Genomic DNA, 24,224 nt, shown 5'->3' on the forward strand with positions numbered 1-24,224 from the left:
TTTAACTGAGCATAAAAGAAATTCTGCCGTGGATTCTTGGTTACATTAGCAGGGCAGGAAGATGATGTGACAGTGAAATACTGGATGCATCCTGCTCCTTCCTGCCTTTCACCCCTGGGAACACTCAGCATGTCATGAGATACGGTTTCCTCTACAGGTCAGACTACTTGCAGTCCAAGTACATTTCCAATTTCTGTGCTGAATAACAATTACAGCAGTGACTCTCAGCCAGGCTTATGGCATACCCTAAGACAGTCACACAATAGTACTTGGTGCCCTTGCTGCTTGCATGCTTTTAACATTTGATTTCTCCCAGCAAAAGTTCACTGAATGTTTGTAACCCCAAACTGTTTATACAGATCTTGATCTCCTCTCTCCTGATCTCCAAGCTAATGTTATTGACTATGCATCAGATCCAGCCTTTTCTTTTAGTGGGACCATCCAGAAAAGAACAAGTCCCTACACATATCTAACATTTAATCAAACATAAAAGACAGAAGGAATACCGCTGCATTTCTACTGTTGCAGGGTGATTCTGCCCTGTCCCCACACCACCAAAACTCTGCACAGCTACATTCTTTCACTTTATATCTGTGCCACTCTGAAGCCAACGGAGCCCAATCTGAACACGAGTATGTCATTGCATGCTGGGCCAACATATGGGGGAAAAAGCATAAATCCCCTTACCGTGTCCCAGTAGATTTAAGCCTTCTACCATCCTTCAGAAATAGAATCGGAGTTGCAGGTGGGCAATGAGAGTGAAAAAACTTAAGATACTGGAAAGACAACAGCGGTTCTGAAAAAAAGCAAAAACCACAGATGAAGTATACAGATAAAAACTAAAGATCAGTTGCTTTGCAGCCTAGGTACATTTAATCTGCCTATCACAAGATACAATAAATGCAGAATTTCATTGCACCTCATTTGCAGACTCACTCTTCCTAATGAAAAAGCATTTCAAAAGCAACTCATATATCATGAAAGCCTGAAGCCTTGATGGCTTCTTGCCAAGATAAAGGTAGCGAAATGTGATATGATTTATTACTTTGAAGGAGTGGCTTTTGCCTGCCACACTCATCACATTAAATAATGTTTACCATTGTTGATTCCAGTGAGTGTTTTCACAGTGCATGTGACCATTACACAATATCTGACTAAGTATGACAACTGGGACTTAATTATTTCATGAGATACACTGACTTAAAATCACTGTCTTGTTTTCAAACCAAAGACTTGACTGAAGCTACCCCTGACTAACATGCACACAGGAGATTTCCTTCCCACTACTCTTCCTGGCAAAGGCAAACAGGCAGGAATTAGTAAGCACAGCTGAAGGTTAAACCCAACTTTTCCCTTCCTCTCCCACTGCCATGGACTCTGCATTGTGCCTTGTGGAGGTCACCCCAAAGCTCACCACCACCCAGTCTGAGAAGAGAAGTGAGAGCAGGATGGTTGTTACATCCACGTTGTGTGGGGCAGCTCTCTTCCACTCTCTCTCGCAGGCTGCATTTTTGAATGGCTCCTTTTGCCAAAGCTATCATTTGACATTTTTTTTTTCAGAAAAGTGGCTTAGACCAGTTAAAAGCAAACTATCCCTCAAAGCTGTCTACTTTGGTGGTTTTTAGGTTATATTCTCTCTTTCAGTGAGGTACAAATACATGACCAGTCCCATGTCTTAAGGTGTCTGATTTTGTCTTCTGGTTCTGCGCTGACTTCTTTGTCTAGCATAGCACAGATTCTGCTGTGTTTTTCCAACAAGGGTTCTACTGAGAAGTCAAGCTGCCTAACCACAAACTGCAGCAAGTTTTAGCTATAGACCCATCACTCTATTGAGCAAATACCCTTGGATAAGACAACACAGTGGGTCTATGTGTGCTTGTGTGATGTCCCTTTTTCTAAATCAGTGTTGTTATCCTGGGATTCAAGAATCCATTTGTTACCATTATTGTGGCAGGGCAATAGATGCTTCCAGACACCTCTCATCCAATAGACCTTAGAATGTTATCCATCCCATCCATTCTTCCAATGATCTAGGATGCCTAACATCAAAACCACGAGACACTATTTCCCCCTCTGATCCAGTTACATTCTGGCTCAAAACTCTGTGGTATTCCTAAATTGTCAATTCTATCAATTAGTTATTTTCTAGTGAAGTAACTGTTTTTTTGGTTGGTTGGTTGTTTTTGGTTGTTTTTTGTTTTGGTTTTTTTTTTGATCCTAAATGCTGTAATGTTGGTTGGACTACTTACCAAAGCTATATGATATCTATGGTCATGTTTCATTCCAGCCAACTGGCATCAGAGAAAACTACCAGAATTGGTGCCATATGGGCCATATAGTATGTGGGCCATAAAGCATTTTATCACTTTAAAATTTGTGTCGAGCTTTGGCCAAAGTTCGGGTACTGGAATTTTATTTTCTTCTGGAAGAAAAGTAAACCACTGGGGAGATTATTTTCTTTATGTCATGGAATAATTTGCGTTGAATTAAGATGTGCAAAATGGCAACTGACCAAAGGATATGAAGAGATTGGTCAAGGTAGCTGGCCCGTAATAGCAAGTCCTATTTCTAGTTCTTCAGAAAGCACACAAATTGATCAGTAACATTTTATTTCAGCTAAATCTCTCTTCCATCCCCTGCTCTGAAAGCTATTTTAAAAGCAGCCTTGCTGTGGTAGTGTCAGATTTTCTGTAACACGCCTACCATACCCATATTTCAATTATCATGTTCCATAGGACGTCAGTGGCGAATGAGTTTAAGCAGTTTTTTCTACCACAGTTCTGTGGATGTACACAGGCACAAACAGTGATGACATCTAATTCATTCAAACTATTGTTGTGTGTGATGAGCAACAAAACTCAAGGAGACTCAACATGGGAAGCAAACACTTTAATTGTAATCTGTACCTCTCCAAAGAACTAAATGTTCTTAATGTAGAAACAGCTCTGACAGAGAAGAGCCATATTGCTATTATATTCAGTGTTAAAATCTGACTGCTACTGGCACATTATGGTTTACTATTTAAATCCACTATGCTCGGAAATCTCTTCCTTTCTCATCTCTCTTTCACTGAATTGCTCTCCTTTACACTGCTGAAATGCATTTTGAATATGTTCTTCTAAACAATAGGATGGAGGGACATTCAAAGAGTAAGTGTCTGATAACAAGTTCTTTCCTGCATTAATTGTACTCATATTAACTCATTCTTATTTGCAAGGTATATCAAATGCTCAATTTCTGATCCATCATTTTGTCCTCATAATAAATTAAGTCTGAATTTTTAAATGACATCTTTTATCACAAAACACTTTGTACATGGTACACAGTGTTCCCTTTGCAATGAAAAGAAACATGATTAAAAAACTGACAATTTTCCATTGAAACACTTTTCAGTAATAGCCAAAAAGTTTGCATTCAGAAATAAGGCTCCAGTGCCCAACTCCCCTTCTGTGGACTAGCTTTCATTTTCATTCTTGCACTATGATAATAGACTTTCAGGATGAAAACTCACATGGATGTACAGTATGAAAAGACAGTGATGTGTCTTGGGGCATGAGGACCCAGACTGAAATCCTGAAGCACCAGCAGAGCCCTTTCAAAGAGAACTCAGACCCATACCAGGAGCTTTTGGCTGAAAAGTACACCATTCAGTCCCAAATTTTTCATTCTCAGTTTTTGGTTTGGTTTGGTTTAGTTTGGCTTTTTGTTCACAAAAAAAAGCAGGTAAGTATGAAGTCCAAACCAACATTAGCCCTGTAAAGAATATGAAGTCATTCTGCATTAAAGTTGTTGGTAAAATAAAAACACTGACTAACTCACAGCTTAAATAAGCACTGTCAGTGCTTCCTAGGCTCTGGTTACCCATTGAACTTCCCTATGTTATGGTATCACCTGAACGATGATAAAATGTATATAATAACGTAACAGTGAAATTCAGTCTCTACTTCACCTGGGAAGGCACAGTACTGGGGGGGAAGTAGCTCTGAGCTAAGGAGACCAAAATGCAACTCTTAATTTCTAAGGCCTAACATGAAAAATGTTATGACAAAAAATATCCCATCTGATCTGCCAGCCACATTCTCCATACTGCAAACCACAATACTGTTGGAAAACGAGCCAACATTGAGCATGCTGTTAATCCACTTAGTGCTACTGCCCAGCAGTATGACTATCCAACTCCATGCTTTTGGGTAGCACAAATGAGGGGGATGTCTTGGTCTACCTAATGTACAGGTGGTGAAGGACTGGCTCCAGCCTTCGCACCAGCTCACTCGCTACCAAGTCCTTGCTCACAAGTGTGTCAAACGGTCTTTCCGAGTGCCCCCAGTGCTGAGTGAGCTCTGGGTTTTTCTCCCTCAGAAAGCACTTTTTTTTTTTTTCCTTCTGGTTCTTGCAACCCTAACAGAAGGTTACCCTTTATGAGAATTTTCAGCCTTGTGTTTCCACTGCCCTCCCACCCATGTCATTGCTGGCTCAAGTGCTGTCCTCTTACATTTCCCCAAGAGTTTAGCGTTTGTGGAACTATATACATCAAGCTCTTCTACCACTTTTCACCCAGTAAAAGTCAAGAGAGCCCTGGATCCTTCCGTGCTGCACCTCTCCATATATATCTGCAAAATTCTCGTTCAAATCCTTCCGGAAATTCCTGTGCTACAACAACCCCTGCACCTTTCCCTTTTATTACCATTTGTCTTAGATTATGGAATCTTTAGGCACAGGGGAAGTTTTCTGTTATGTATTTATAGCAAGTCCACCATAATGACTGCAGTTCCTCTGAGATACCAGGGGCAATCTATGTGAACATTTTTATTTTCTTTTCCCTTTCATTTTCAGTTGGTTTCTTGATAGATCCCTTATATAAAATGCTTCAAATACCCCCCAGAAGAATACTCCCCTCAATGCATTTCCTTATCTAAATGACTCTGTGCTGATCTCCACAGGAATAGCACTTTTTGTAAGAAAAAAAGAGGAGGGTGAAATCCACCTTTACACCTCCATCCCAGAAGGATCCTGTGATCCTTTACCAGGCTTTTGCTCATGTCCTCATTGCAGCCTCTCTGCCAGACATATTATTTGGCCAAAGAAAACAATGAAGGATTATGTGGCTGCTCTAGTCATCACTCTGTGTGACCAATTCCTATCACTTGCAAATCACTTACTGTTCTCTCACCCTCCAGCTTCTTCCCAGTAGTAGAGCCCCTTAGGCAGTCAGGACCACAGATGGGCAGCAGTGATGTGAAAAAATCCTTCTTTCCAGAAAACATTCCCCTGAGCAGTGTCCTGCAGTTCTAGCGCTCTATCTATCACTCTTGGGAAATACTGGATTTATCCGTAGGAACTGAATCAACAAAGCATTGAGGAACATGACCCGTGTCCAAATCTATTTATGATTTACCAAGTCATTAAAAGAATCATCTACACACTTCCACATGCTGCATCCCCATGCATGCTGTCCAGTCAACAGCGAAAGGTGAGTCACCAATGACCCTCCCATTGTCCTTCCAGCCATGGGGATTACCTGTCCCACTGCATATTGAGAGAAAACATAACCTTCTAGATTCGGACATTGATTAACTTGTCACTACAATACAATATTCCCAGTATATTCCCAGTATATTCCCAGTACTGCAAATTTGGACCAGTCTTTGTCCATACTTGTGCAATTCATACAAGTTCTTTGGCAAAGAACTAAGCTAAGAAAGATGTATCACTGGAAAGTCTTCCCATAAAAGAGAGAGATGGAAAAAATATTAACAAATCCACAGGAAATAAAACAGGTAATAGTAATAACACTGAAATCACCAGCTCTGAGGCTAGCAATCACTTTCCAATAAGCACAGCAAAGCAAACATTATGTTTGATTGCATTAAAGAGAAGAATAGAATTTAAAGCCACAGGTAACTTGATTTAAAAAAAAAAAAAAAATATACCAATTTCTAAGAAACTGTGTCTATCAGTTCAGTTATGTTATTGTGACTAATAAAAGTAATACAAAAAGAAACAAGATGTAGAGCAATCTATCATAATTCCATGGAGGTAAGAGAAAGGAAGTATTAAGCTAATTTAATAATGTAGTTGTAAAATATCTGGGTCTGGGTCTGCAAAGCGGTTACCAGGCTCATAGTGAAGGGGAAGCAAGAAGTCAGCAGGACATTTGAAAGAGGGGAGGGAGCGACATCTTCGTTTCACAGCAGTGCTTTTTGTTTCAATGGGGTGCCACATTCTAAACTAAATTATTATTTGTGACACTCAGTAGGAAACATTTCACATATAAACAATTTTGCTGAGATAAATCTGCCAAAATGTGGTGCACTGATTTGTATTTTTAGCTACAGATAAGATGATGCCCTGGAAACTCAGTACTAATTTAGTATGTTTATATATAGGAAAAAAAAAAAAAAAAAAAAAAAAAAAAAGGTTATTTTGAGGCTGTTGACTATGTTACTTTTGTGTGATGCACTTGTTTTAAGCCCGTGTTTCACACTCAGCCTACTTGCTTGTCAGAGGATACCAACAGCAGCAAACTCACAAGAAACCATGAACTGCAAGGAACTGGTGATGAGGGTTTTAATAAGTTACAGCAAACAAGACACCCTCACTTGGGACTAAAGTAGCAACATGAGTACAAAACAGAGCAACTCCATTTCCACTCTGCCAAGTGTCATCACACCTGCAACTCAGTGGGATGGAAAACATTTGGTCAGGGTCTCAATTGCCAAGACAAGCCAAGCCAAGACTAGCATCCTTTTCCTTCCCTTAAAGTTGTGGAGCTTGTTGTCACTTATTAGAAAGCAAAACATGAAAGGGTGGATGTAGGTGCATGCTAGTGTTAAAAAGAAGGTCTTCTGGGGACTAAAATATCTGAGACATGCAGGGTAGATGCCTTTAGTTCATGTAAGTAAAGACATCACTTAGAAAGACAAGCAGACACACAGAAGATTAAACTCCCTGTAACGATGTAGACTTTTTCCTTCCTTCCATTTTGCTGTTCATAAGGATCATTTTATATTGCTTACTCAGAAAACAGTTGAGAAATTATGTGTAATAAATATTTCCTTAAATTGAGCTGGCAGAATCTATTTCTTCTTTTAAAATATATTGTTCCCAGTTTACTTATTACTCTGTGCTGGGACTTGCCTCTTAAAGAGAAATATTGCTTGAGGGACCACTCCTCATTTAAACAAATGCTATTAAGCCAGAGTGTGAAGATAGTATGGAAACTACCGAAAGGCTTCCCTAGCTGCACTAAATCAAAGCTAATGGCTTGAGATAAAGTAAGTGGAGTTGTTCTTCTGTTCTTTGTCAGTATTAATATTTTAAGTTACATCTCCTCACTAGACAGACTCTGCTTCTATTCCCCCTTCTTTTGGGCCAGAAATTCCAGAAGTCTTCTCTTATGCACAGCTCATACTTTTATTCCTTGCATTTGGCCATTGCTTCCAAACTATCTCAACTGCCTGACATTTACTGAGCTTGGAGTAGTGCTCACATGACATTCAATTTTTCATCTGAATGCGATGTTAATCACAAGCAAGCACCAGGCCAATTGCAAGCACGATTTACCTGGAATATGTGGTCTGGTAAACTGATTAGGGCAACATGGAGTGCTAATGCCCTACTTCACATAGGGTAATAACATAAGGAATGAAGAGCTTTCAGGAGCTTTTGCTGTTGAACTACAAATTATTCCCTGACCTTTAATTATTTTTTTTTTTTTTTTTGCCTTGCAACAAGCACGGTTTCCATCTCCATAGCCCACATCTCTCTCCTGAATGCACCCCAGAGTTAAGTATTCTCATGACTCTTTCTCACTCTCTTTAACTAGAAAAATATCTTCAGTTTCTTTCCTGAAAGCATTAGATAGCCTTTTTGGCTGTTTCTGAATAAAGGATTTCTCAAAGACCATAGAAACTTTCCCCCCATATATTATAGTGTTTCAACCGTTTCCAATAATGCAATTAGATTTGGGAGAAATTTTTTCAGAAAGCAGTAAAATCATTAGAGAGTGTGGTTTTAGGGGCATAGAAATAATCATAAATTCAGTTCCAGTTTAGGGAACAGATTCTGCCAAATTGCAAGCAAGGAGACATTTTTAGAAAAGTCTGAGCACTAACTTTCATAATTTGTTGGGCACCAAAGTCACTCAGTTTGGCAGCAATCACAAAGCAGTTGCCTATGACTAGCAGCTCTTGACTCTTGGGTGGAGGCGAGGGGGAGAATGGGTAAGAAACCATATGGATGGACAGTGGTCAAGAAATGTCTACGGTGTGGCTGAAAAAATAGCAGCTTTATGTAAATAAGTGTGGGAGGAGAGCAAGTCAGGATAGTTTAAAAAATGTTTAGAGAAAGGGTGTTTATTTTTTTCCTTAGGTAAATTATTTTAAGTAATTAATATTATAAGGAAGTTACAAAAAGCAAGAACAAGATGAGATGTTTATAGTAGTAAATAAAAGAGAGCATATGGACAAAATCAGAGAGATCAAGGCACACAGCAAGATCAAACCGATAAAAGATGCGAAGAACAACAAGAAATCATTTTAAAGTAACATTAGGAAGTCAAGAAAGACCAAAGAAAAAGAATTTGTCAACGATGAAAACAGGAAAGTTATCTAGAGAGGAGAGTTCTGCGATTGCAGTGGCTTTTCTGAATCAACCTTTACTTAAAATGTCACTGTGCAAGTAAATGGTCAGCACAATTAGTGGTCTTGAGAAACAAGCAAACTTTCAGACAGACAAGGCCTGATGAACATTATCAAGGGTGCAAAACGAGCTGGCTGTAGCAATCGAAGAACTATTAGCATTCATCTTTGCGATCCTACAGAGGAGGGATAAGCTACTGTAAGACTGAAAAAAAGATCAGCATAGTGCAGTTCTTTAAAGACATAAAAAAGAAGTAGCTGGGAGATTTATAAATCAATCAGATTAACTCCAGTTCCTGCAGAAACAAATCAAACCATTTGTCAGAATCAGGAAGATAACAAGGAGATGAGATGCAGTCGGCGGTAGATTTGTTAAGAGGAAAGCATGCCAAAGAAATATATTTTCTTTCTATAGCAGGTAACAAACCTTCTAGAAGTGAGAAACAGTAGATACTATCGATCTCAAAGTAAGACTTTCAATGCTGTTTTGCTCAGCAGTCTCAGAAACAAACTAGGGAAAAAGTGTTGTTAAAACTTTTCCACGTGATAGGTAACCAAATGTTGACAGGGTGGCTGTATCCAAAGAATGATCACCCATGGTGCGATCTCAATACATAAGGATACACTGATGGGTGCTGCAGGGTCTGTCCCAGGCCTCATATTGTTATCAGTATTTTCCTTAATTATCAAAGTGATGGAATGGGAGGTATGCTAATAAATTTTCAGGTGAGAGTAAGCCTGGAAGGACTGCCATCATACTAAATGACACGTCAGAATTCAAAATTATTTTAAGAAATAAGAAAAATTATCTTTGACATTTAACCATGGGATGTACACTGTTCCTTACCTTAGGTAGGAATAATCAACTGAATACATTTGGAAATCCTTTAAAGAAACAAAATTAAATTAATCTGAGGGTTGTGGATTATCAGTTGAAGATGGGCTGTGAAAAAGGTAGAGTACCCTGTTGGAAGGGCTTAACAGGAGGATAGTCTGCAAACTGTACCCTGCAATCCTCCCTCTCAGTACCTTGCTCAGCATTAATAAGGTCTCAGCTAGAGCACTATGTCCATATTTGTTCCATATGGGTACCAACTGGTAAAATGTCAGAGAAATCCAATACAACCAAGAGTCTAGGAAAAATACTCCACAAACACTGAACTACATGGGATTTTTTTTCATTTGAAGGAGGGCCTGCTCTGCTGCAGATAGATTTGGAGGTAATAGATTTCAATTGCCGCAAAGCAGATTCATGTTGAATGTTAAAAAGCTCTCCAATGGGAAAAATAAAATACTGAAACAGACTGCCAAGGGAACTGCAGCCTTCATCATGGATGTCTTTAAGGCTGTTAGACAAACTCTGTAAGGAGTAGCACTGATGGAGTTGATCTGCCTTAGAACATGGGTCACGAACTAATCAAACCTGTTCTACACATTCATTTGCCACAAACCTATAATCCAGTAGTTTTGCTGTCTGAACACCCACGTGTGCTATGAAAAGAGGAAAGCAGAACCTTGTTTACATCCTCCAAGCTGTGCACTGCAGCCGGTGCAGAAACGTGGGGGCTCCAGCTCAGGGCTGCACCCCACTTCTCTCACTCACAGGGTGTCACTTTGGGCAGGTCATAGTCTGCTCTCCACTCTTTTCTTCTTTTACGATAATCAAGTCTCCTCTTACGCTAATTAGGTAAGGCTAATAAAAGGTATTTTCTTTTCAGAAGCTCCTAGGTGAGGCCATACCACAGTGGGTTGTCTTTTGGTTGCTGTCTCCAGGTATTATGAAATATAAGTAACAGTTATGCCTAAGGCCTTGGGATATTATCTAGAGGCACTATGTACAGCAGGTGAGGATGCTTTAATATCAGGCTTATCAGCCAAGCAGTATCTCCTCTGAACACTGAGCACCACATTCACTTTATGTCCTACGCAGGTTTTGTAGATGATGGTCCCTCACTGCTTCAGTGAGAGGGCATGTCACTATTCCCCTGCTTTGCACTAGTGTCATCTGAAAGACTGTAAAAATCCTAAAGAAAAAACAAATCCTTGAGCCTTTTGGTTTTGTTTTGTTTTTTTTTTAAACTTAAGCAGCACATAAAACATCACTGACCTGGTAGCACACCATTTCTCTCTCACACTTTGTTCGAGTACCAATTGCAACTCCATGTATCTTATTGCTGTCATCCCCAAACCCCTCATTTGCAGTGATCCCCAGCCTCCTCTCAGGCAGTTGCTACAGCCCAAGGACAATTTTTCTCCTGGCAGATGTGTTTGCTGTTTGCTCCAAATTGATGGGAAATGAATGGGTTGGCTGAAAACTAAAGCAAACAAAGGATTATTGGAAAACAACAAAAGAATTTTCAAGAATTCAGAGGATTTGACAATACTGAGAGTCCAGATACAAACCATCCAACCAGAAGCACAAACACAACATGTGACCTGATACACCAATGTGTGGAGCAGACATGGGGCAGAGGAATTACTTGGTTCTGGCTGGTGTCGAAAGTGAGACCTGCCTAAAACCTTATTCCAAGTCTTGTTATTACAAGTCTAATATAAATTACTAGAGCAGCAGAGCAGCGTACCAATCCTCCCTTTTCTATGAGCATGAAATAACTCCTGAAAGCATAGTCAATGGCACAGATTTATCATGGGGATAACGTGCTATCCTGTAGTGTGAATATGAACTAAAAGGGATGAGCACCACTTACATCCCTGTCCTTGCTGGAAACACCAGGTTCCCCTTCCTTACGAACACACTCTCTCATGGAGAGCAGGTGATGACACCACTTTTCTCCTCTGAGGAAATGTTAAGTCTTTGAAGTATTCTAGGCTTTGCTGCTTGTAGGTAGTGCCACATCAGTGCTGTCCTGGTTGTGGCTTATGCTAACGGAGATCTGGTGCACCTGAGAAAGGCACTTTTAGAATGTTTCCAAACCAGACTAAGCTTTGAAGCAGAGAAAAGTAAAGCAGCTTCTTTGTGGAACCAAAATTTGCATATGAACGTTTCAGCTGAGACTCAGAACCCTTTCCAAGTTCAGACACAACTATGGTTACATGGTTGCAAAAGAAATTTTCAGGAGCTTGAGTGCAAACTTGCATCATCCAAGTCCCAGTTTAAGCTTTTTTGGCTCAACCTAGGAGTGAAAAATATCTAGACACATTTTCACAGCTGCAGTTCCACCACATCTAACTCAAATACAGACCATACTGTTTTCGACATGAACAAGTGTTCCGGCACTAGCACACACTTGAATTCTGCTCCGCCAGCTGAGACCCTTTCTTCATGTTGGCATTCCCACCTATCCCTCACAGTTACAGAAAACTTAAAACTTCAGTGCATATCTATTGAAACCAACAATATACCTAAATGAAGTTGAATAAAACGGCTCTGTGTGTGTGTCATAGCTCGACACAGCCTAGTGTTAAGGAACTTATTTTCACAGATGCCTCTGTGAAATCGTGCCACCAGGCTCAGCTGTGCATCAGGAACCTTTGCTGCCTCAGCTATCAGAGGTTCTTCTTGATTTACTGTTAGAAGCTTGAGGATTTGGAGCACAAAACATCAACTGCTGCCACAGCAAAACTCAAAATGGCAAGGAGCAAACAATATGACCAGTGGCAGCAAAATTACATTATATTTATGCTTTGCTGTGCAAAGCAGTAATTCTAACCAAGCATGAGCACTCCTATTTTCTTTTATGGTCTAATCTATACATTCTTGTGCATGTACACCAAGTCAGTAACTAAAAGGTATGTGAAAACAATGAGTGTGTATTTGGCTTCAAATGAAGAAATATCTTTTTTATCCAAATCTCCAGCTTGGGAATTTAGCTGTGAGAAAAAGCTTTTAAGAGAAGCAACTTCTCAAGACAATAAAGTTAATACACTATTGTGCTGCCTTCTGTTGCCAACAGGAAGACCAGCCCAAAAGGAAGAAAATGCAATGCTTCAGTAGATAGTGCGTTAGAAAATATTCCACATTTAGCCTATTCACATTGGGAAGGCCTTCACACATATTTGAAAGTGCCCAAAAGAGAAATCCCCTGGAGAAAAGACAGGACTGTAAGTAACACCAAAAGCTGTCGTAAAGTTTTAAAAGAAAATCATATCCCCCCCAAATATTCTTCCTCCTAACAGGTTTAAGGGAAATGTCATTATTTTATTAAAGTGATCCATCTGTTCCTTCAGGACTGGATCTGTGGCAGTGCTCAGGATTAAAGCTAATGTTATGTGGTGTAGTCTCCATATAAACCTAAAAGAAAATAGCCACCAAAAATACTTCTTGAGATGTCTCCAAAGGCGCAGTTGGACATTATCATATAGAGGATACTATCAGCTTTAATATCACTGCATCCAGCCCGGTGGAAGGGTGCATCTGTCTGTGCAAACAGGATACACCAAGACACGCAGCTGAGGAGAAATCAAAAATACTTCAGAGAAATTGCAAAAAAGCATCAAATACAATACCAGACATGCTTTTGGCAATTTCTCACCTTCTATAGCACACAAGTCTCAAGAATCTTAGTTGGTAAGAAGAGAGCTTTGGAGTAAGACAGACCCACCAATGTCTTCTCTGGGCCAGATTTCCAAGGAGCTTTCTTCACCATAGCATCGCATGTATCTAGGCCACTTGTGAGATCTGGCCCTGAGTGTGATGCTTACATGGGAGATGGGCTCTTCTCCAGATCCTCTCTAAAGCACAGGAGCATGCCTATCCCAACGACTGAAATACACAGTGGATACAGGTTGCATGGTAATGCTTGCTAGCCTCTGCACCATACTGTTAAAGTAAAAAACAATTTAAACTTCAGTCTTCAACTCTTCTATTCCAATAAAACTGGATATTTGCACTGGTAAAAAAATTCTGTGTTGGAACAGAAATTCAAGCTTATGAGTCAAATTCTGATATCTCTAAATTTAGGTGGGTTATAGAAATTAATATTCATTGAGAATCTGGCCTGGAGATGGGAATATAATCAGCATCTGAAGAGAGCACTGTATGTTCAGTCAAACATTTTGCATCTCCTTTTCAGAATCTTTAACTCGCCACTAAAATCAGAATTAAAATAGGTGCAACCGGTGCATGTGGCACGCAGGACAGTGTATAGCTGCACCCCATAAGCCAGCCTGCAGGTTAAATAAGCATCGTTTTACTGGCCTCAGGAACAATTAATCAGACAGGTCTTCCCTCCAGTTTGGCTTCTTACAAACAGCCTGACTAAGCCAGGACTAAATAAAGTGCACTTGGCAGCTATGACAGCCCTTTCCTCCTTCAGCACAAGAAAGCAGGATGAGGGAGGCTTAATGAATCTAACGATACCTTTCTATGCAAAATGCTGAGCTTGTACGCGTGGACCGTCCCTGCTTTAGCCGTCTCCTTCTCATCCACGGCATGATTCCCAGAGCCCTCTTGGGGGCCTTTACAATTCTTAATATCAGCACAGCAGTTATCTTGTTACATGTGAAGGATAATGCTATAATAGGGACTTCAGTTTAAAGGAAATTAAAGGCAAGTCTTATGTGTGCAAAAGAGACAGGCTTTTGTTTGATAAGACGCATGCTGCACTTAGCATTGTTAGTAAGCAATTATTTTAGAGGCTCCAGCAGCTTCATTTATCCTTGGATGACACGGCTCAGTCAAGTGTTCAGTGCTAGGCTTGCATTTAATAGTAGGATTTTTTCATTTCCTCCTTCCAACTTGTTGTCAATGCTAAAAACAAGAAGCCCCATGATCTTCCTCAGAAGTTGAGGTGCCACAACATGCTCCTTCCCACCATAAAGTTTGCAAGTTCCAAACCCCAGCACTCCACTCGTAGTACCACAACCAAGATTTAGTTACATTCGTTACCAAACTGGCCTCATTCAGACCAGGGTGATCCCCTTCCAACCAGCACGTTGCTCTCTATATTGTGTTTCCAAGTATCTCCCTGTTGCAGATATATAGCACACCTATAAAATGATACCTTTTGACACAGGATATTTATCCTCCTAAAATACTCAAAATTATAAGCTGATCTAGTGAAAAAGGATCCCAGTTAAACAGAATAATTTAATTTTCAACAGTCTCTTGATTGGAAGCCAATTACAGTGAAATGTTAAAGAGCAAGGATTACCTTTTAATTAAACTTTTATCTCTGTAAATATCTTTATTATCTATTATATTTGTTACAGAGAAAATTGCTACCTTTCTTATTCTGAGATGCAACTAGTTTCTGATATTAAAATCAGTGCATATTCCTGTCCTGTGTTCTGCTACTGCTCATTGCTTCCTGGATAATGGTTATCTTTAAACAGTCATTTCCTTCTCCTTGGGGCCTTCAAGATAAGAACTATTTTAAATGCTGAAGACTCCAGTTTACTTACAAACAAAGGTTTCTGCACCAACATGAGCAAGTTAGCCAGACTGCTCGAATCCCCTATTCCCATCTCATAAGACTCATGAGTCTTTTATCATCTCAGAAGTGCCAATCTAATGCACCTAAAACTGGCAGACACTTGCACTTCTGCCTGCTGGCATTCCCTTCGCATGGGAATTGCGTGAAACAACATCTGGAGGTAGACAGGGTTTAATAGAACATCCTTGGTGAACCGCAGTGTATTTAGGGTAACATTTGGCCCTTGGATTTTCCCACTGCAAACGGACACTTTAGCCTGATTTATTTTGCCATCCTTCTATTTCCCTCCTGGTCACAAGTACTCATCTGGTTTCACCAGCAAATGAGTGCTTGGCCTTTGATTTTGCTGGGGACCAGAAATTCAGTGCTTGCCCTGACTGCTCAGCTCTGTCAACCAAGTATTCAGAGAATATTAACCTTTTCCAACTCTCCCGCAAGCAAATCGTATCCAGGACCTTGGCAGTAGAAAAGCTATGATTTGATTAATACTGAGCATGGAGTGGCTATGGAAGGAGTACTTCTTGTAAGGAAAATCAGCTTGTTCTTGTCAGTAAATGAATGCTAATACTCTTTCCCTATTAAGGCAGATTCCTGCTTTAAAACTTTTATGTCTTCCATATATCATGTTTTTGGAAGAAAGTTTTGCTATTTAAATAGCTGCCAAAGTGTTACAGGCTTATATGATTGCAATTTACAGTACTTCATAAATCAGCAGACCTTGGATGCATTGGACAGATGAGGCTTTAAATTGACATCCTGTCTTTTTATGAACATTAAAAGACTTGATCTCATGACATATTTACACAGAAGTATCCCTGCTGCCTTGGCCAAATTGTTCCTAAAGTACAAAGTACTTTACATGAACGAACATAATGACGACAACCTGAAGCTTTGTACATTAAATTATCTAAGTGTTAGAGTTAGTCCAGAGGGTACAGCTAGCTCAAGACCAGGAGAGATCTCTGCAGAGCCTGTTGCTCCCACATCAAAATGGTAGAAATTTGTCCTTTAAATAAGAAGCATATGCAGGAATCCCATGAGCAGAGGTCACCTTGGAGACTGGATGAAATACATTCATCTTCACATAAACATGAGCTTGCAGAAGGCTGGGACATCCTATGGACAGGATCAACTTCCATATTAACACAACTCAGCATGGCACTATTGCAGTCACTAGATGCAGACGTGTCAAAAACAACAGCATATCTGAGTCATGCCTCCATCTCAGATCCCTCAACTAGACAAAATAAATCTCATCTCTACTGATGTCCTCAGTGGGTTTTGCCATTGCCTTCAGTAGACACTCAGAACCACAAGCTTTGCTGAGGTGCCATTCGGTTCCTGCACAGCCACTCCTAACTCAGTACTGACACTATTTACAGCCAAATTGGAAAATTATGGTAATAGTTCTTCACTCCAGAGTGGCTAAAGATAGATTCAGCTAAAAGAACTGAAAGGGGTCTGGTACCTCTGACTTGAGAGTGAAGACATCAGAAGCAGTGGAATATGCCCCCAAAAATAAAACACTGTCACTGAAAAACAACTTCTTATTCTTGGCCAAAATGTTTCAAATAATCAGGCTTACTTTCCATATGAGAATGAGTTCTTTATACTTCTGGAACACCTATATGGAGTGACATATGTGATGAGAGTTGACCTTGCATGATGGAGATTCCCAGTTCAATTTACTCAGCTTTTTCATTCTTGGTTATTTTGAATGAAGATGAAGCAGTAGAACTGCAGGGACCTCCCAGCAAAAGGAACAAAGTGACTTATATGATTGAAACAGAGCAGGACCGAACACGTCTTAGCTATCCCACGTCTTAGCTATCTGACTCTGAGCCGGCAATGTGCTCTTGCAGCCTAGAAAGCTAATCATGTCCTGGGCTACATCAAGAGAAGTGTGGCCAGCAGGGCGAGGAAGGGGGTTCTCCCTCTCTACCCTCGTGAGACCCCCCCTGCAGTGCTGGGTCCAGCTCGGGGGCCCCCAACAGCAGAAGGACACGGAGCTGCTCAAGCGGGGCCAGAGGAGGCCACAAAGGTGCTCCGGGGGCTGGAGCAGCTCCCCTGGGAGGCCGGGCTGAGAGAGTTGGGGGGGTTCAGCCTGGAGAAGAGAAGGCTCTGGGGAGACCTTAGAGCGGCCTCCCAGTGCTTAAAGGGGGGTACAGGAAAGGTGGGGAGGGACTCTTTATCAGGGGGTGTGGGGATAGGATGAGGAGTAATGGTTTTAAACTGAAAAAGGGCAGAATTCAGATCACATATAAGAAAGAAATGCTCTGCTGTGCGGATGGTGAGACCCTGGCACGGCGTGCCCAGAGAAGCTGTGGCTGCCCCCTCCCTGGAAGGGTTCAAGGCCAGGTTGGACAGCACTTTGAGCAACCTGGTGTAGAAGAAGGTGTCCCTGCTCGTGGCAGGGGGATTGGAACTAGCTGATCTTTATGGTCCCTTCCAAGCCAAGCCATTCTGTGATTCTGTGTTTTATATACTATTACCTAACTGGGCTGGCCATCTTTTAATTATTATATATCTCCCAGCAAAGCCAGAGGCAGGTATTTCAGAGCTTCTTTCCAATCAGAGGCCAACAGTCCACTTCTCATCATGAAGAAAAATGAGAAAATAAGCCTGGAAGAAATCAACACATCATTGGAAACAACCCAAGGAAGTAGACAACTGCCTTAAATGATGCAACTCATATTGGCTGTCTGTGAAACAATAGGAAAGAAATTATTTGGTTATTAAAAAGCACCAAGGAAAAGCAACCACCCTCTGGACTTAATTGCTGGCTCTAATCAAATAAACATTCATGCACACCCTTTATCACTCAAACACATATTCTAAAAGCTGAAAGAACAAAACTAATCAACATTAATAATAAACTCTAACTTGCTCCTGGTAAACCTCACTTTTTCAGTTATACTTCCCCAGTTAAAAACGTATTGCTTAAAGAAATCATATCCTCCCTCTTCCCTCCTGCCAACAAGCACTGTTAACAGAAGATGTGTAAAGTATTACAGCTATCATCATTATTGTCCTTGTATGAGCCAGCCATCCTGAATTGCTTCCCTTCCCTACAGCAACAGAGCTGAATGGTTACAGCCAAGAGAGGAGCAAAGAGCAAGCTCTGCTATTAGTTACGCTAGTGCAAATGCCAGCAGAAGCTGAGCCTGTCGTTAACATCAGTGGAATTATTGTTACGACCAATTCGTCTCATGGTTGGGGTGTGAGTTCATTTTTCTAAGCACCATGGAAAAAACAACACCTGCTCACAGCCTCTTCACTGACCGTGGTGTGAAGAAGTTGTGGATCACTGTATGCCTCAGTCTCAAAACATCACTGAATTATGGATTCAGGTGCAGAGATGCTGGAATACATTAGGTGCCCAAATGAGAAGGAGACTCTTAAATATGTATGGATTCAGCTTCCCCGCTCTCCAGTCAGGCAGGTACATCTGCATTGCCTCCACTACACAGGGAAATTATGGTGTAGACAAAAAAGTACAATGCTTTTAAAAGTATTTTTGACACTTCACTATGGGTCTGTCCTAACTACTCTCAGGAACCTGATTGAGGCTCTTAAATAGTGGCTATCTGGCAAACCAAATCCCTTCTGTAGACACCCATCTCCTGCTGTTGATCACAACATTCCTAACTGCAGTCACCTCTGTTACGTGTCAACTGTTTGATGGCAAAATTTCACCGCCGACTTCCCCAAATGCGGTCACATCCTAATTTAAGCAGAGCTCAGCCAAGTGGCTGTGCCAGGACTGAACAGGCACCAGGTCTGGGCCTGCTCCCAGCCGCCTGGCCCCAGCGGGCTCTGCCCCTGCAAGCAGTCCTACCCAAACGTCCCGCCTGCCAAAGCAATGCGCATTTTCTGTCCCTGCTGCTCATTTCCACCTGGCAGCAGAGCATGCACAAAAATGGCTCACATCACATTTCACCCATTTGCTATTCAATTAATATAACAATTGCATTCACGTAATTAAGTAATGTCCAGACAAGGCGTTAAAGGTATAAACTCTAATGCTGAAGCATGGTCCCAGACATATCTATGTCACTGCGTTTTTGCTGACGCCACAGAAGAGCCTTTTTACAAAATTAAACTTGGTAGAGGTGTGAAAGGACCTTTCTTTCCTATAAATATGAGTTCAGTCAGCAAGCATAAGAAAACATAAATTTCGTAACAAATATACACTGTAAGAAACTGTATAAGCAGTGCAAACTCAGTGGATATTTTGGATCACTCAGTAGCACAGAGGTAGCAAGAAGAATACAAAAAAGAAGGACTACCAGCACAGTTTCTCCTGATCCTGATATGGAAACTTAGCAAGGCAGTCCGTGCACATGCTTTTTGTATTTAGCACTAATTAACAAGGTTAATCCAATATCTATCTTGATCTTCCCAACCGCTGTGAAGCATCTTCATTGACTGTGTAATAGTCTACAAAGCACTGCCAATTTTCAGTGATCAAAATCTTGACTGCAGTTGCCCTGGCATAATGAAGCAGTCTTTAAAATTAAAAGTTAAAAAAATAAAGTAAAATATAAAAGCATTTAACAATCATTTGTGGAGGGTGTTTGCTTTTCTGGGTAAGAACTAACTTCTGATTTTTGAAATGCAAGGTCGTATTTGCTTAACTTTTTAAACTTTTCTCTGGCTCTGTAAGATGAGAGCCTAACCTTTTATTTTCTTTTTTTTTAACAAAAGCTGAGATTTGACTAAAATAATGTGATTACAGCAACAAGAATAGTTTTTATTGTTGGGGTATTTTCAGTGGCCAGACAAGGTGATGTGACTGCAGCAGAACCACTTTGGTGGCACCCGTTCAGTTTATTATTGTTGCCTTACAGTCAACACCAACCATGTTATTGCCTATTTGCTCTAAAGCAACTTGATTTACCTATGGCTGGTGTCAGGTCCCTCTTCTGCTGCACCCACACATTATGGCAGCTGAGTTTCTGTCCCATAGGGACACAGCAGCAATAATGCAACATAATGAGAAGATAAAGCCATTTTTTTCTCTCTTGGGAAAATAAGGCATAGCAAAAAATACACAGTGTGTCACACAGAGCTTTTCTATTAAACACACTGTGCTCACACTCAGAAGTGGCTGCACTCAGGTTAGCTCTCCAGCCACAGCCCCAGAGTGTTTGCTTAAGCTCAGCCTCGTGTCTAGGTCTGAGCTGGCTCCTGGCTAGACAGATCAGTTTGGGCCTCACATCAGCTCACCCAAGACCATGCTCACTGAGGAGAGGGGACTCTGCCAGACAAACTGTCACTGTCGCTGGCATACACAGGAGCAAACCCGCAATGCTGGGGAGATCCCTCAGCACGTTCCTCTTGGCTAGGTGCTGGCCAAGCTCTGTGCACGGAAGGGCCAGACACATGGGCAACTGTCAGCAAAATGAGTTTCAGTGTTACTGCAGGAATATTTTGTCCAGCTTCTCAAACAAATGTTGCTGTGAGTCCACATCCCTTGTTCTTGGGGCCATGCTGCATGTATGCAATCTGCCAGACTGTGACCACAGAGCACGCATGTTGCACTCTGAGTGCAATACTTTCCCAACTGGATGTCTCTTGCTCTGATCTTTGGAGGCCTCATGGAAAAGAAAACTTGAGTATAGGAAAGCAAATATTTCCAGGATGTTCCTATCTGGAGATGTCCTGAAGAGGTTCTGGAAGGGATGTACAGAAGCTGAACTGCCCTCAGAAAAGCCAAAAGATGGTTTTCCCCACTGAGCAAGCCCTGAGGACACAACAGTGACTGGTAGGGTCCTCACCCCAGCACCACCAGCCTTTATGCCTTGTTTCTCATCAATGCACAGATAAGGAAGGGCACCATCCTACACAACAGGGGAGTCCTGGAGAAGGTCAAGTTATTTGTATATAATTTGCCATGAAAAAAATTCACACGAAGTAAGTGCACTCACAAGCACTCTGAAGAACACTTTCCTGAGCTGTTTTTCTCTTCATCCCCACACTCAAAGTTTATCTCCTTCTGACAATCATAAAACACAAACCTTTTGTAATTCCAGTGCAAACTTTATGAACTTCAGCGGTTTACATAACTATAGCCAAAGGTTAAAATCACATGTCTTCCTGCTGACTTCACTAGTTTTAACCTTCGAAGTTTAGTTGTGAAAGTCCCTAGCCCATCCATATTAAGAAAAAACAAAACAAAAAAAAAACCAAAACAAACAAACAAACAAACAAACAAAAACAAACAAACAAACAAAACAGAAAACCTCAGAGATCAGTGCTATTTGGGATTATTCATGGACATTTGCAACAATAGTTTGCCTCCCTGTAAAAAATAACAAGACATCTCGTTCCTGTGCACACAGACACACACTTACACAGCTGCACAGGGGCAGGGCAGGGGGGCAAAGTTACTACATACCCTCTCTATTTTAAATATAAAAGTTGAACTATTCCTCTACCAGCCTATGTAATACACCACAGCCACAACTACCTTCCTATATATGAAAACGCCTCTTGAACAGGGATGTCTCCCAGCAGGTTCAGGGCAGGACTTGGATGCACCAGCTCACCAGGACAAGCAGTACTCCTACACGGATCTGTGAGAACCGAGCTGCTCCGGGGAGCTGGTGAGGACCTTGGGGTCACAGACTTGCAGAGAAGCCATCCTGGTCATAGCTACCTGGAGGAGGGATGAAAAGAGGTAAAGTGAGAGAAGTTTTCAGTTATGTCTTCAATAGGGGAAAAATTTGTTCTTGAATCAGGTCAACTAAACAGGCCAAGAGCCTTAAGCCTAGACCTAGGTTATTATTGTATTCATGTGGCCAAACTCAATCCTGAGAGGGAACAAAGCATTCATAGCTATCTACAGGTTCTTCTGAAGACCCTGCACTGCTTCGTCCCCCAGTAAGGATATCCTCTTGTATCAGCTCAAGAACACGTTTGTGCTAGTGAAGACAAAGTCTTGTGTGATACATGGAATGAGCAACAGAGAGGGGCAAAGCCCTGCAGAAAGTGTATTTTGAGGATTATGCCTCACAGGAGCAGCTGTTGGAGCAGGAAGAAGTTATTTTCCAGGAGTGTGGTACACATAATTACATCTGATATTCTCCAGTGAGGGTTGCTGCGCAGAACAACAAATATTTTTTTTGCCCAGGTTGGGTGCATCCATCTCCTTAATTTTTAGCATTCTCCTGTCAGCAGCATCAAATGCCTATAAAATCAAACATACCTGAATTCTGCAGCAATCTGCAGCATTGGGAGCTGAAGGCAATGTGCCCCACAGTCTGGGTCTGTGGGTGTCCCAGGTCCACTCTGACACCTGTGCAGAGCTCAAGCAGCTTATTGAGCTGAGACTGACTAAGGGCACAAGTGTCATTGCCTCCAGCTCAGGAAACACCCTCATTACAGAAAACATTGGTAGCAAACAATCAATTAGAGGAACAAAGAAAGAGTTCAGAGCCAGGACTAGAAACGAATCTGCATCTGTTCCTCTTTTTTCACAAGTGTCACCTTGTTCTTCCTGAGGGTCTGATCCTGCTTTTGATGTATGAGCATCAGCAAGAGCTGCATGTCCATAGCAAGGAGCGAGTGAGACCCGTGAGCAAAATCACTCAGCGTTGCTGGAACACATCTCAGGCTGATGACGATGCTTTTGACAAGGGAAGAGATGCAAAGCACACCCATCGATGCAGTAGATAGCATATGTCAACATCAGCGCTTCCCGTGTTTATGAAGAATTTGATTGAATAAAGGGCCTGGCAATAAACTACATGAGTGATTCCAGATTGCAGCACACATATCCATCACATGCCTTTTCTCCCCCAGAGTATTATATTTCACCAAATTGGTGACACGTGCTAAGTGCCGCAGACTGTCGACCACCCATGCAGAGTAACGGTTCCCCTGCTGCTCACCACTGCACCTTCCCAAGAACAGTAATTCCTCTGGGTTCCCCAAAGCCACCGCATTTCACGTGGGTACTTTCCTCTGCCTGTAGTGGGAATGCAGCACGGGTACATGAACCTATGATAGTAAAACGTAATTTGTTCAGATCTTTGCCTTCAGGGTGAACGCTAAGACGCTGCCATCAGCCAGAAAATTTGTGATCTAATTTAGAAGTAGCGAGGCATGTCTTTTCTCTGAGGCTTTTGGAAAACAGAGCTGGGCTCCCATTTCTACATGCTCTACCAAAACTTTTTTTTTTTTTTTTTTTTTTTAAAGTGATAAACAATGTTCATCTTTTCTCTGTAGGGCACTGGGCAAAGATAGAAATGAAGGCACACTACAGAGGGCTGTTGCCTGGGCACGCAGCTCCATGCTCCAGCTGGGATAGCAGGTCATACACTGGGACACTGGGTTTGGTGCTGGGGTCCCTCAGCTCTGTGTACCTCAGCTGCTGCTGGTGATGGTCATTCACAACCACCAGAAAGAGGGAAAAGTGGGGTTTTGCAATTCATTTTTGTCACAGCTGTCCCATTAAGTGTTTTAGATGGCTGTTCTACAATTTTCCATGTGCTTTCTCCTTAGCCCTCAATTGTCAGGAGCAGTGCAGAATACTATGGCTATAATGAGCGATAGTAGGTTTCAGCTGCAATTTTAATGCACAGCATCCTATTTCATCTGTTTAACCCTGTCCCTCGTGGAGTGTTGGAGATGGGCTTAGAAATACCACACAAACAGGCCAGGGTTCTTTTTTCCCTCTTTTAGAAAATTTCTGGGTAAAGTCTGCTTCTTCCAGTCAAGGTAAAAATACTGTGGAAAGAGTCTTTCATTGTGCAGCAGCACTTGGAATGGTTCCTAAAGGTCACAGACAGGGACTGAGAGTTCGAGCTCCTGAGATTTACACTTAGCCCTTGCACTGAACTGTTACGTATTATATGGCTGTGTTCTCCTTTGCCCCAGTGTACTCATACAAGTGACAACCACAGGGTTGGAGACACCAACATGTCCAGCTCACCCGCACCCTGTCCAGCTGCAGCTTCGAACAAGAGGTACCACTGCTCATCCCTGGGACAACGGCCTTGCGAGGGACGCACCGCCTCAGCCCCTGGTAGTTTGCATGAGGAGCCTCCTCCTTGGAGAGGGCTTTCAGGGGTGGCAGTGCCCCATCTCTAGCTGGTCTCCCATGCGATACCTTGTTCTGGCTCTGTCTCCAGGAGATCACACAGCAGATGAGCAGCACAGAAGTATAGCTGACACCAGAAAGCAC

The 24,224-nt window shown here is 41.6% G+C and overlaps 1 long non-coding RNA gene across 1 annotated transcript in view; it reads right to left on the bottom strand.

Annotated features, from left to right (window-relative positions):
- Nucleotides 1-699: 699 nt before the first annotated feature.
- Nucleotides 700-24,224, bottom strand: part of LOC122154010 — a 33,066-nt gene continuing 9,541 nt past the window's right edge. The window contains exons 2-3 of the long non-coding RNA XR_006165882.1: nucleotides 21,586-21,695; nucleotides 700-796 (exon numbers count right to left, since the gene is read on the bottom strand). This is a non-coding gene — a long non-coding RNA (uncharacterized LOC122154010). The remainder of the gene's footprint in view (nucleotides 797-21,585; nucleotides 21,696-24,224) is intronic.

Source organism: Tyto alba, unplaced genomic scaffold (assembly GCF_018691265.1).
Source record: "Tyto alba isolate M040663 unplaced genomic scaffold, T.alba_DEE_v4.0 Super-Scaffold_10, whole genome shotgun sequence".
NCBI lineage: Eukaryota > Metazoa > Chordata > Aves > Strigiformes > Tytonidae > Tyto > Tyto alba.